Source organism: Crocuta crocuta, unplaced genomic scaffold (assembly GCF_008692635.1).
Source record: "Crocuta crocuta isolate KB4526 unplaced genomic scaffold, BGI_CrCroc_1.0 scaffold22, whole genome shotgun sequence".
In the NCBI taxonomy this organism is placed as follows: Eukaryota; Metazoa; Chordata; class Mammalia; order Carnivora; family Hyaenidae; genus Crocuta; species Crocuta crocuta.
The window spans coordinates 29911-44865 of record NW_027528390.1 but is presented as its reverse complement, the minus strand read 5'-3'; positions in this window follow the sequence as shown (position 1 = coordinate 44865).

The following is a 14955-nucleotide window of genomic DNA, read 5'->3' as shown; positions in this document are numbered from 1 at the left end:
GACTCCTAAGAAGCCTGAGGTTGTGAGGAGGCGCGCAACCTGGGGTAGCAGCTCTGTGCGCAGAGGCGAACGCGGCGAGCACACCTGGTGGCTGGCGCAGGTAGAGGGCGCAAGTGGACTCGCCTGGGGCGCTTGCCCACGCCCCTGCTCCCACGCGTGCAGTCACTCCGCCGGGCACCTGCAATGGACGTGACACTGTAGCTCGCCTGGACTGAAGTCATACTTTTCATATAGAAAGCAGCCGGTGGAGAGGCCTTCCCCGGGTTCCGTCACGCCGTCCGGGTGCCCGACGGTGTGACTGGCACCGGACAACCCGTCCCTGCGCAGTGGGCGGAGCGCGCGGCCCAGGGTCCCGAGTGGGGGGAGACTGTGACCTGCGCCCGCTCAGATCCACCTGCCTGCAAGTCGTCGTCGTCTCCGGGACCTTCTGGCAGAAGCACGTCTGTGGCCCGCGCTTCCTGGTTCGGGGCAGGGCCCTGTGACTTTGCGGCAGAGGAGACAGAGCTGCAGCCCGCGGCCCTCCTCTGGTTTCACGGGGAGGAGGCGCGAGCGTGAGCCCTCCAAAATGCCTGCTGCGGAAAGAAGGAGCGAGAAGGGCGAGAATAACAGGTGGCGAATGTGGAAGCACAGAAAACTCAAAAGAAGGAGCGAGCCCAAGGTGAAGACCTTGACCTTGCCTGAAAGGTGGGCACCTGATCTTCTCGTCGAAGAGGGCACCTCTAATGTTCGCGGCCCTGTAAGGCTCTAGGAAGACGGCTGAGGGACACAGGCATACCCGTGGTATCTGAGCCCCCACCACCACCCAAAGCCCCTCTGCCATTCCATCCCCCAAATCTATTTCCAATCACAGTCAATTTTTAGGAGTCCACCTGAAAAGATTCCAAAGACAGGTAGCCTCCTTGAAAATTCTGAATACATTGGGAAAAAACAGTAGGCTTAACTGTTGTTGCAATATCAGTATTTCAAAATTTTACCACTAAATGTTTATAAAGATTTTAGACCTCTGGTGACAGGTATTTTTTTAACAAAATACATAATAATGAATACTTGGGAATGGTTTCTGTCTCTTTTCCCAAATAAATATTTACCCTGATTCACGCTCGTGTTAATGCAAAGATTTTTCTCCCTCACCGTCCTGAACACCATGAGTTGCCTCAAACAAGAATTCTTGTTTTTATCAACTCAAGCCATTGGGGGAAAATGTGTCTTTTTATTTAGCTTCTCAGGTGCTAATCAATTGCTAATTATCTTTAACCATATCGACCTTCCCCCACTGTTTTTGCTAGATAGATTAATGAGTGACATTATAAGGAGCACAATTTCATGCATTGAAAGGGATGGATTCATGCATTATTCACTCCACATAAATACATGCACTTTTATTTGGAGCTTTCAAAGATCGTGGAGAGAAACACCGAAGAGAGATACAATCTGACACAGGCAAGAATTGGGACAGGAAAATTAGTTTCAATAGAAATGGAGAAAAATAGACCAATCTGTGGAAATGAAGCTGCTAGAAAGAAAGCAAGAACGTGGGGAAAGAGAAAACAAATGACTCAGTGTGCGCATTAAGCTCCTGATGTGTGCCTGGATGTTGAACCCCTGAATCTTGGGTCACATTCCACTCCTCCCTATTGGGTCCCCATGGGCACACAGGCAAGTCGAGGCACTGGGCACTCTAGTATGATTCCCCGCATTGACCCCACGCTCTCTGGCTTCCTACCCTGTGAACGGAGTCGATCCATTTCAGGCATCAGAAAACACTCTTGCCTGAATGAAAGGAAGGGTAAATGAAGATAAACGACCTTCTGTAGGCTCTTCCCCTCATTTCCCCCTTTGTTTTCTATTTGTTACCTAAGAAAGGTGGAGAAAGTTGATGCCAGCTCTCAACTAGGAATAGGATATGGCTTCTGTGGCATCACAGAGAGGGGGTAAGAGGAAATCCAAACTGAGAAACTAAAGAAAATCCTCTAAGACAGCTGTGGTTTAATAAAGCTAGCTGGTCTTTTCCCTCATGCCCAGCACAGTACTTCAGAGGCCCTTGGAATTTCCTGAGGAATAATAGTGTCTTTGTTATGTTAATAATGCGACTCAGGTTATTCTCCTCGGGGTTGGTCCCCAGAAAGACCAGCACCTGAGTAAAGGGTTGGAACTTTGAGCTGCCCAACCCTCCTGGGAGGAGAGAGGATCTGGAGACTGAATTCAATCAGGTGGCCAATGATTTAATTAACCAATAAAATTTCAGTAAAATCTTTGCATACCAAGCTTGGTGAACTTCCTGGTTCATGACCAAACTGATGCTCCTGAAGGCCCAGTGAACTTCCTAGTTTGTGACCACACCAATGCTCTGCAGGGTGAAACACTCTGACTCCATAAGGAGGGAGCCTGGAAGCTCTGTATCCAGGACTCTCTCAGATTTTGCCCTGTGTGTCTCTTTTTCACTCTTTGTAATAAAACCGTAATCCTAAGTACAGTGTTGTCCTGAGGTCTATCAGTTGTTCTATGGAGTTCGCAAACCTGAGGAGATGTGGGAACCCCAAACTTGTAGCCAGTCGGTTGCAAGTGCATATGGCCTGGGTACACCCGGGTGCAGCTGGTCTCGGAGGGGTAAGGACTATATTCTCAAGGACTGAATGCTTATACCTGGGAGTCTGACATTCACTCTGGCTGGTCAGTGTTGGAAGTGGATTGCACTTCACCCACTTGGGATGGAAACGGAACAAGGGCATATTTCCTTCTTGTTCAGTTCTTCCCATAGCCCTAAAGTGTTCTTGACCTTGACTGCATATGCCTCCAGCTTAGAAGTGCAGTGAGATGGAAGGACCCAATTCCCTCTAAAGTGATGGGTTCAAATCTTTTATTTAGCAACAGTACCATTTCAAATAGAGTCTTGTGAAAATAAGTAAGATAGATAAGAGCATCCTTTTATTAATATTATTTTTAAATAATGTTCAACTTCATATTTCCACACTTATTATTCTAAAGTAATCAATGACATTATAATGTTCATCAATGGTCTCCAGTATGCTAATACTTGGGCTACAAAGCACATTTGACTGTGCACATTATCAGAAGTTAAATAGATTTAGGTTTTGTAAATGATAGAGTAACTTTGGCCCAAAGTGGACATTACCTGTCTCTGAAGTATATTAGTGTGTTCAAGATGGGGGGGAGGGGGAGACAGGGTGTTGGTGACACATGTACGAATAAGTGATCTTAAAAATAAAAATCAGAAGAAATGAAGAAATATTGACATTTTCCAGTGACATTTTTCAGATGCTTATGAAACACCTAATAACACACTGCTTGATGTTATAGACCCCGTCTGGATAAACCATGAGGATCCAATTCCTCATTGCAGACAACTAGGAATAAGACCCTTGCATAAAACTAGAAAATCCTTGAATGGCTGAACCCTTAATGAAGAGGCCATGCATCAGATATCCACTCTTGCCACAAAAATACAGCAATTAAGTCTGTCTCTCCCTGATCCTTTTTAAAACAATAATAAATTTTTTTAAATGTGAACATCTCCAGGAGAATTGAAAAACTGAGTTTATATCTAACTAGCGTAAGCATCAGCTCACATACCAAATCCAGTCGGCCACTGATTTTTACTGGATAAAGTTTTATTGAAAACCTGCTGTGCTCATTTGTTTACATACTGTCTATGATTGCTTTCACACCACAAAGGAAAAGCTGAGGAATTGCAACAGAGACCAAATGGCCCACAGAGCCTGAAATATTTACTATCTTACCCTCTACATATAATGCTTGGCAACCTCTGAACTGAAGCATGGGGTTCCAATTTACTCTGCCTACATTATTAAGGAATACCCAAGCAGAGAATTTAATACACCGAAATTGGCCTCAGGATTTTGGTATCACTGGGGTACCAGGCAGATGGAAGTACAAAATCGTTCTAGAGGGAAAATCACAGCCCACTCCACATAGGATTCCCTCGGATCAAAGTCCAAACATGAACATATAACCAAATCTCCCAAAACACATGAATTCCCAGGAAAAAGAAGACACCATTGATTGAGGATTAACATCCCCAGGAACATCAGAGAGCTCAACAGTAAGTCTTAAAAATACCATAGAATTAAAATAGTTGAAAACTCCTTCAAAAACTTGAAAAGCAAACAGGTTACTAAAAGAACCAAGAAAATTTGTAAAAATATATGGTAAATGACTGAAAAGTTACTGAGTAAAGTAGCAGATTGTTTAAGAGCAAAATGATGAAATAGAAAATAGGATTCAAAATGCAGCCCAGAGAGACAGAAAAGGTCAAGGGATTAAACAATAAGAAGCTCCGATAATTGGGGTACCTGGGTGGCTCAGTTGGCTGAGCATCTGGCTTCGGTGTAACGATCTCATGGCCCATGAGTTTGAGCCCTGCACTTCAGATTTTGTGTCTCCCTCTCTCCCTGTCCCTTCCCAACTCACTCTGTCTCTTTCTCCCTAAAAAAAAAAAATAAACATTTAAAAAAATTTAAAGAAGCTCCAACAATTATTGTACATGATATCCGAAAAAAGAGAATGAAAAAAGGCAAAAGGCAAATTTAAAAAAAAAAGAAAAAGGAAAAAACACTGCTGAATATTTTCCAGAATTGATTAAAGACATAAATATTCAGATTTAGAAATCACATGTCCTGTGTTCTGTCTTCTAAATTCATGATACCCACCTCCTGGTACCGATGTCCTGTGTTACAGCATACCTTGGAGTATGATTTGGATCAATGACTTCTTTCCAACAAATAGAATATGGCAAAGGTGATGGGGTGCCCCTTCCAAGTTTAGGTTATTAAAAACCGTGACTTCTGTCTTGCTGCACTCTCTCTGGCTCTTCTCCCCCACCTGCTCACGGGGGGAAGGCCACCTGACAAGGAATTGTGGGTGGCCTTAGGCCCACGGCCAGAAGGGAAGAGCAGTCCTCAGTCCAACCTCTCATGAGAGTCTGGGAAGCACGTTCTGCCCTACTTGGGCCTTGAGATGACTGTGGTCCCAAACAGCACCTTGACTGCAGCCTTGGGAGGGAGTCTGGAGCAAGCAGCCAGCTAAGGAATGCCTGGATTCCTGACCCACAGAAACACCAAGGAAATATTCATGCATTATTTCAAGCCACTAAATTTTAGGGTAGCTTGCTATGCAACAATGGATAACCAATATGCATCCTAATAAATAAGGATAAGTACTCACTGGATCACTTAACTGTGAAAGTCTGGCACAGTGAAAACAAAGAGAAATGTATTAAAGAAAAAAACTGAAAAGAAAAAGAGCATCTATGAAGAATAAATATTAACATTCCCACTCCAGATGATAACAGATCAATAAACTCAGACTGAAAATACACTCCACCTAAAAGTCTACAGCAGCTACCATCATCTCTGAATGAAGGGAAATAAAGGCATTTCAGAGGAAGACTAAAACAAGCTACATCCAAATGGGACATCCTTGCAGAATGAATTCCTAAAAGATGCACAACCAAAAGAAGGCCACTGAACCCAAAGGAAGGAGTAAAACAAATCAGGGTGAGTTAGGAACTGGTAAGCATGTGAGGGTCAGTTCAAACAAACATTATCTATTTAAAATGGCAGCAGTAGGGGCTCCTGGGTGGCTTGGTTGGTTAAGTGTCCAACCCTTGGGTTTGGCTCAGGTCATGACCTTGCAGTTCGTGAGATGGAACCCCAGGTCTGGCCCCTTGCTTTTCAGCGCAGAGCCTGCTTGGAATCCTCTGTCTCCCTCTCTCTCTGCCCCTTCCTCAATCATGCTATCTCTGTCTCTCTCAAAATAAAGAAATAAACTTAAAAAAAAAATAAAATAGCGATAGTAAAACATTTCAGGAAATTAAAAACATGTTGAAACAGAAATACTAAAGAAAATACATGTGACAAGAAATTAAAAAATCAGGGTTCAATATTCTTAAGTTTTTATGTGGTTCAATAGGATAGAAATACTGAATACCATTAGACTTTGTTAAATACAGTGTGCCTATTTTAAAATATAATAAATAAAATAAATGGAATAAGGACACTATAAATCAGTGAAAAGAGGTAAGTAAAGAAAATACAACCCAGTAGGAAAGAAAAATACATATAAGAAGTAAAGTATAAGAATGATAAATAGGAAGTTTAAGTAAATCCAAGCATTTATCACAGTAATAGAACTATACTTATTTCAGCAACAGACACAACTGGAATTTAAATTTAAGAAAAAAAACACAGCTCTATGTCATTTAAAAGAGATTCACCTAAAATAAAACACAATGACAAGGAAAGTTTGATGTGAAGTGACAGGTTAAGGTAAAGTAATATATAATACTAAGCAGAAGAAATAGCTTCAATGCAAAAAACAACAGGAGAATTCAAGAGAATCAGGGAAGGAAGAAAGGAGCAATTCACCAAGGAGATCATCACAACTTGTGTGCTTGTGTGGCCTAAACAATAGGGCCTCACAACCTTATATAAATAGGAAAAACTATACCAAACCTACAGGTATTTGAAAAATAGGTATTGAAAAAGTAATAAGGGAAAATAGTCCAATCTATAGTCATGGTGAAGATTTCAACAAGCCCCTCTCAGCAAACGATAGAAGCAGCAGAAAAATAATAATTGAAGGACAGAGAAAATATAAGCAAAACAATAAACAAGCTTAAACTCATCAGTGTATCTTGAACTCCAGCCCAGTAATCAGAAGATACATTTAACGCAAGTGGAACTTTTACCAAAAATGACTATGCACTAAGTTGCACAGAAATTCTCAGTCAATAGAATGGAATCGATATCATACTGCCCATGTTCTTTGACCATAAAGCAATAAAATTAGAAGTAAGTGTCCAAAAGTAAAACAAAAAGAGAGCCTTAAATTTAGAACCTAAAAGCTTTCGACTGTCTGTGTAAACAAAGCTTTGTGAGTCAGTATTTTTCTCCTCTCCTAGAAATCATAAAAAAAGCCATAAGGAGAACAAAGCCATTTTGTAGGCTCCATTTTTTTTTCTTTCTGGTGACACTGGGAGGCAGATGGACCCCACAGACTACAAATTATGTCTAAAGGCTGCAGAAGCTACTGCTCTGGGGGCAAAAGCCGCTCAAGAGAAGAGAAGGGGGGATGTTGAAACCTGGGAGCGCTCCCAGCATCCTGGTGGTCCAGGTGAGCGCCCAGGTAAGCCGCACCTGCCGTCTGTCTTGATGGCAGCCAGACTGTGCCTCTCAAGTAGACAAACGACGACAGTACAAATCTACTAGAACTCAGGAGGCACTGCTCCCATCATACTCCTGAGGGAATTAATAAAGGCTGGATCTCAAGTAAACAAGTTAGGGAAATAACAGCCAAAAAGTCTGCTCTATTTCAAGAGGATGAAGACATAAATAGAAGGACTAGGGCGGCGGACCATGATATTTATGTCATGTGCCCCTCAAACACCAGAAGAAAGGTTCAGTTGGTAGAATTGTGGCGGCAAAGCAGAAGATTGGGAATTAAAGGAAATTCATTGAATTGTTAATCCTCTAATAGCCGGGAATCTTAAAATATTGCTTGCAGCTAATACAGTAATGAAAGCATAAACACATATAATGGTACTAAGACAAAACTATGAATAATAATATTAATAAATACAAAATAAGCAGTAGGAATGGAAGAGTGCAAAGCCAAACACGCTAATTTTATCATTGTTCTGAGAAGGGGCTAATAGATGCTATTTGAGGAAATAGAGTTTTGAGGCAGTTAAAGAATGGCAGGAAACGAATCTTTGAAAAAAAATATAGACGCTCCTAATTATCAAAATACTAAGCAAAGAAACAAAGCAAACGGATCACATAGTTATTAATGTATTTTTGATAGACTTTACTTTTAGAGCAGTTTGGGTTCACAGCAAAATTGAAGAAAAGGTACAGAGAGTTCCTATACACTTGTCCCCCCCTCCCCCACATGCACAGCCTGCCTGCTCTCAAAATCAGAGGTGCACTCTGGTTACAGCCCCCAGAGGGTCCCTTTGTTACAACTGATGAAACTGTACCTCCTAACCCCAGAAAGCTCATAGTTCAGAACCTTGAAGTTCAGTTTTGCTGCCTGAACAAATATATAATGGCATGTACCCACCGTCACAGCACTACACAGTATCTCCACTGCCCTAAAATTCCTCTCTGCTCAGCCTCTCCCCCTCCTCACTCCTGGCCAACACTGATATTTTTATTGCCTCCATAGTTTTTGCCTTTTCAAGAACGCCATGTAGTTACAATCACACAGTACATAGCCTTTCAGATTGGTTTATTTCACTTAGTGATATGCGCTTAGGTCTCCTCCATGTTTTTCCGTGGCTTGCTGGCTCCTTCCTTTTTAGTGCTGAATAATTTTCCATTGCTTGGGCAGACCACAGTTTATTTGTCCATTCATCTACTGTAGGACACCTTGGTTGCTTCCAAGTTTTGGCAATGATGAGTAAAGCTATAGCTATAACTAATAACTATAAACATTCACATGCTGGGTTTTGGGTGTGCCTCAGGGTAAACTCATTGAGGAAATACCAAGGAACACGATTTCTAGACTGTATGATAAGAGCATATTTAATTTTGTACGAAACTGTAAAACTGTCCTAATAATATTTTTAAGCACAAAAACAGCAAAACATTAATATGTTTTGACACCACTATGACACACCAAGACCAAACGTCACTTTCATATTGATCAATTTAAATGGGCCCTTATAAGAAACAGAGTTTCAGATTGAACCACAGAGCAAAACCAAGACAGATTATAATACAGAACTCTGGGTCATAACGTCATATCAACCAAATGCAGTGCAGAGATCTCAATCTTAACATGCAGAGAACATTGGGACAATGATAAACCATGAAAAGAGTGTCTGTCTGAAAGAGGCACTCTATAAAGGCGCAGGGTAAAATGCATGGTGAAGATACAGCAGTTGTGACAAACTACCTACCAAAAAATTAGCACCAAAATCTCTCAAGTGAAAGTAAAGAGAGGCCAGAAAAAGGACACAGAAGTAGTAGGTGTGATTATTACATCTTTTCCACAGTTTGAGAAGTATGTGCCTAGGTGTCATTTTTCTAGCAGTTTCCTACTGATTGTTCTCTGAACTTCCTGGATCTGTTGTTAAGGGTAAATTCTCCATCATTATTGTTTCAAATATGTCTTCAGTTTCTTTCTGTCTTTCCCTCCTTGTAACCCCATTATGTGTACACGAGACCATTTGTGGTGGTCCCTAGATGGATACTGTGTTCCAGGGTTTTTTTCTAGTCTTTTTCCTCTTTTCAGTTTTGGAGGTTGACATATCCTATTGACATATCCTCAAGATCAGACACTCTTTCCTCAGCCGTGTCCTGTCTACTAATAAGTGCATCAAAGGCACTCTTCATGTCTGTTATGTTTTTGATCTCCGTCATTCCTTTCTGGTTCCTTCTTGAGATTTCCGTCTCTCTGCTTATGCTGCCCATCTGTTCTACATGCTTTTACTTCATCCATCAGAGTTCTTGGCGCATTAATCATAACTATTTTAAATCCCCACTCTGATAATACCAATGTCACATCCCTGCCATATCTGAGTGTGGTTATGAGGCTTGCTCTCTCTTCAAACTATGTGTTTTGGGGCACATGGGTGGCTCAGGCAGTTAAGCGTCTGACTTCGGCTCAGGTCATGATCTCATGGTGTATGAGTTCGAGCCCTGCATTGGGCTCCTTGCTGTCAGCACAGAACCCACTTCGGATCTTCTGTTCCCCTCTCTCTATCCCTTCCCCGCACCCACTCATACTCTCTCTTTCAAAAATAAATGAAAACATTAAGAAATATTTTTTTAAAACTGTGTGTTTTGCCTTTTAGGATGACTTATGATTTTTTCTTCATAGCCGGACAAGATGTACTGGGTAAATGGAACTGCTGTAAAGAGTCCCCTAGCAATATGGCGGTCAGGTGTGGGGGAGGGGAAGCCTTCTGGGAGTAGGACTCTAGTCATCCTACACTGTGAAATTTCTAGACTGTGAAATTCACACATGCTTCTTAGTTTGGGGAGAGGGGTTCCCCCCTGAGGTGGGACCAGGATGCTAGAAGGGGCTGAAGTTGGGTATTTCCCTTCCTTCAGATTATTTAGGCTCTGACTGAATAAATTCCTGGGGGCAGCTATTGCTAAAAAGAGCAGAATTTCTGGCATGTTCCAGAGCAGTTCCTTTCCTCCTCCTCCTGCCATAAGCATTAGGGATTTGTGTCTGATATTCCCAGTGAGAACCTGGTGGAGCTCCAGAAAGTAAAACTCACAGAGGTATGGGGGCTCCCCAATGACTGGGTCCCCCTGAGTTTCCTGTCCATTCTGAGCCTCCAGCAATTCATCAGCTTTTCCTCCCCAGCCCTTGCTCCCACAGAGGCCCCACCTCACGGATTTCTGCTCTAGTGAGTTCTGATTCCCCATAGCTGCCTGTGGGTCTCACCAACTATGGAGTTGTGGTTTGCACTGTGCCCTCACTTTCCTTACATATTCAAGAAAGGTTGCTGACTTTGCTGATTTTCAGTTTGTTCAGGTTTTTACTTTGTGAGACTGCAGTGAAGGCTCCTAAGCTTCTTACCACTAGACTGGGAACCAGAAGTCCTTCCTTAGTGTGGAATACATTACATTGACCTTTCTCAGTCCATAACCAATCAAATACACCAAGCAATAATAATAATGTATATAAAAAATCTCTTACATAATTAATAAGGTACATCTTCCTGATGTAGCTTAATTCTGTACCCTATCAATAGAAACTAAGTTTCTTTTTAAGCGCCATGAACATTAACACAAGAAAAGATCATTGGTGAAGCCTTGTTATATGATTTAATAACCAGTGCACTAGAGATGGGCCATTCGGCAAATGATGCCAGAACAACAGACTGTCCAGATGGAAGTGCATAAATAGTACACCACCACAGGCTTAGCTCTAGAATAGTCAAAATCACAGAGACAGAAAGTAGAATCGTCCTTTCCAGGGTCTGGGAGAGACAAGAATGAGGAGTTGGTGTTTAATGGATATAGAAATTCAGATGAGGAATTTAGCCAGTCTGGAGATGGACAGTGGGTGACAATGTCAATATAGTTAATGCCACTGCCCTGCATACTTAAAAGTGGTTATAAAGGTAAATTTCATGTTTTGTGTATTTTATCACAACTAAAAAAAAAAAAAGACTTCACTACTTCAATCTTGAATGACTGTGTTTTAGGCTCAGGGCATGTAGAGTGGAAGACCACTTTTGAGCATTACTGGGAAGGAGTGGGCTCATTCATTCAGTAACTATTGTTTAATTTTTTTAATGTTTTATTTATTTCTGAGAGAGAGAGAGAGAGACAGCGTGAGCAGCAGAGGGTCAGAGACAGAGGGAGACACAGAATCTGAAACAGGCTCCAGTCTCTGAGCTGAGCTGTCAGCACAGAGCCCGACGCGGGGCTCAAACCCATGAACCATGAGATCATGACCTGAGCCAAAGTCAGATGCTTAACTGACTGAGCCACCCAGGCACCCCAGTAACTATTGTTTAAATGTCTACTTCACACTCACACGGCAATGATTGCTTGATAGTCCCTTTGAAAAAAAAATTAATAATGAAGAACAGTAAGTACTATGGGAGGAATAAGTAGAAACAGCACATTGAAGATGACTAAAAGGATCTTCCCAGTATCCAGGGACAACTGTATACAGTCAGCACGGGGCTCAGTGAATGTGGTTGCATCCAGGACTTCCGAAGAGATGATATGATGGGGGAGGGCGGGGACAGCATATCACCTGAGTGATATTTTCAAGCTTCCATGTGTAGATGGGACACTTACTTAAAATTTGGGTCTTTGAGGGGCACCTGGGTAGTTCATTAAGTTAAGCAACTGACTTCGGCTCAGGTCATGATCTCAAGATTTGTGAGTTTGAGCCCCACATCGGACTCTGCTGACCAGCTCAGAGCCTGGAGTCTGCGTCAGATTCTGTGTCTCCATCGCTCCTGGCCCTACCCGCCCCCCTCTCTCTCTCTCTCTCAAAAATAAATAAATGTTAAAAAATAAATAAAATAAAATAAAATAAAATGTGGGTCTTTGATATATGAGCTTGGTGTTTCCTCCAAAAGAAAAACGCAAAATCTTTTTTGCCTTAAGCCACAAGTAGGGAACCTCATTAATAATGTTAGCTGGCTCACTGCAAAATGTGGCTTAGTGGCCTGGAAAGGGCATGTCCCACACAGCAGCATCTTCTCCTTTGAAAGGTGACAGGAGCCTTCCTTTGTTGGCTCCCCATGTGGGTGGGGTGAGGACAGGGCATGGAGTCTGTTTTCCTTGATATTACCCTTTGTTTTCATAGAGGACAAAATGAAGTTAAGTGAGTGCAGAGTTCTTGTTCCCTTTTGTTATTTAAAAAATTTTTAAATGTTTATATTTGAGAGAGAGGACAGCTGGCGGGGGGGTGGGGTGACAGAGAGAAAGGGAGACACAGAATCCAAAGCAGGCTCCAGGCTCCCAGCGGTCAGCACAGAGCCTGCCATGGAGCTCAAACCCACGAACCGAACCGGGAGATCATGACCTCAGCCAAGGTCGGATGCTTAACAAACTGAGCCACCCAGGTGCCCCCTTTTTTTCATTTAATATTATCATCACTAATATCCTATATGGTCCAGAAAGAGGACTCTTCTTCCAGGTTTTCATTCTAGTACCTTCTGCTGTTTGTGTCACATCCTAGAGAGGTTTTGTGATCTGCTCACGGCCACCTGAGCACTATGAGAAGTGTTGTGCTACCATAATGGCATTCATGAAGGTGGTGATTCAGAAAGGTCTCTGGTTCCTTTTCAATCATCAGAATCTCTACAGCCTGGGCAGCAGTCTTTTTAGCGAGTAGGGCCTGTCTTGGTATTTAAGCCATTTCACTTAGATATGTCACATCTTCTTTTCCCGGCACTACCTCCTCAGTGTAGATAAGTGTTAGCTAGTCAAGTGTTAAGCACCACTTTATATTTCTATTTCCCTGTGTGTCAGCACTAATAAACCAAAGCATCAATATGTGCTTTCTTTAGTCTACAGTGCCAAATAAAGGCCTCCAGGAAAATGTACAGAGCCAGGGGTGCGGGTGTGGGGGGAAAAGTAAACTGTATAATGCTTCATAAACATCTTAGGAGATCTGACACATAACGATGAGATATCCAAGTAGCAAAGAAATGCAACTGTCAACAATTGAGAGATATTATAAATAACCTGGAAAATAGATTTTAACCATATTTAGAGAATTTTTTCCTAAATTGAATAGGAAAAGATGTTCAATTTTTAAAAATAATAATAAACCCAGAGAAACACTTCCCCTCAAAATCACTTATATTCTCAGCGTGAAAGAAAATGTCACTAACATCTCAGTGTATGTCCTTTTAATATTTTAAATATCTTTAGGAATGCATGTGATTACATATATGTATGTACTTTTAGAGATATACAACCATGTTTTTACCAATTGCTTTTTTTACTTAGCAATATATTATTAATATTTTTCCATGTCAAGAAACAGTAAATAATTTAAAATAATTTTAATGAATGCATAATATTCTCTTCCATATATTTTGAAAAAGAAGACCATAATTTGCTTAACCAATCCCCTATTGCTAGAAATTTAGACTATTTAAAAGTGTTTTGTTTTATAAGCAAGGCTATGATAAATGTACTTACACATTCATCTTTATGCAATTTTATAATTATTTCCCTAAGATAAACTCATGGGAGTAGAATTACTGAAACTTCCTTATTTTTCCAGTGTTTTTTCTTTTTATTTCTTTTTATTTTTTTTATTCTTATTTATTTCTAGGAGAGAGAGAGAGACAGCGTGAGCAGGGGAGGGTCAGAGAGAGAGGGAGTCACAGACTGAAATAGGCTCCAGGCTCTGAGCTGGCAGTCAGCACAGAGCCCGACGCGGGGCTCGAACCCACGAACCGCGAGATCATGACCTAAGCGAAAGTCGGACGCTTAACCGACTAAGCCACCCAGGCGCCCCACCAGTGTTTTATTTTTCAAAAAGACAAACCTATAGAAAAATTATAAGAATATAACAAATATCTTTATACCTTTTATCTAGAGTCATTAATTGTTAACATTTCCCCACATTTACTTGTACTTCTCCTTCATTTGTTACCTTTCTCCCGTTCCTCCCCACCACCCTCTCTCTTTGTCTCTGTCTCTTCTTGACATTTCACACTCATATACATTAGTTTTTTTTTTCCTTAGGAACAAAGATATCTTCCACAGCCACAATAAATGATTAAATTCGAGAAAATTAATATTGATACCACACTATTATGGAACTTGCTAAGCATGTTCAAATTTTGTCAGTTTTTCCAAAAAAATGTCTTTTATAGTCTTCCTGTCTACAAGCCCATCAAAGATCATGCATTGTATTTGCATCTCCTTTACCCTACATCAGTTACCCCATATATTTTTTTCATAAGATTGCTGTTTTTCAGGCCAGCTGGCTTTCAGAAGTCCCCTCCGTTTAGCTTTTTGGGTTGTGTGCTCATAACCCAATTACAGATAAACCTTTTGCAGCAGCAGTACTTAACAAGTGATGCTGTGTCCTCAAGGTAACATATCAGGAATCATGACGCCAGTTTGTCCCATTACGGTTGGTCTTAAATACGGTCATTTGCGGAATGATGCCTGTCAGTTTTTCTCCAATTATAAAGGTTTCTTTTTTCTTCAATTATAAAGGTATTCTTTACAACTGAATAATATTCTGTAGGGTGACATGCACTTATTTAACTCTTTGGTTTCATATTGCCAAGTTCCTTTCCAGAAAAGGCGGGCCATTCCTAAACAGTAAGTAGGAGCCCTAAAAGTTATTCACTGCAGAAGAATAGGGACAATCGGTCAGAAGCCTTGGTTGTTTCAAAAACCACGGATTCATTGAGTTTGTTTGAGGAAGTGTATGCACTTCTATTTTCTCAATAAGAAAACCAGG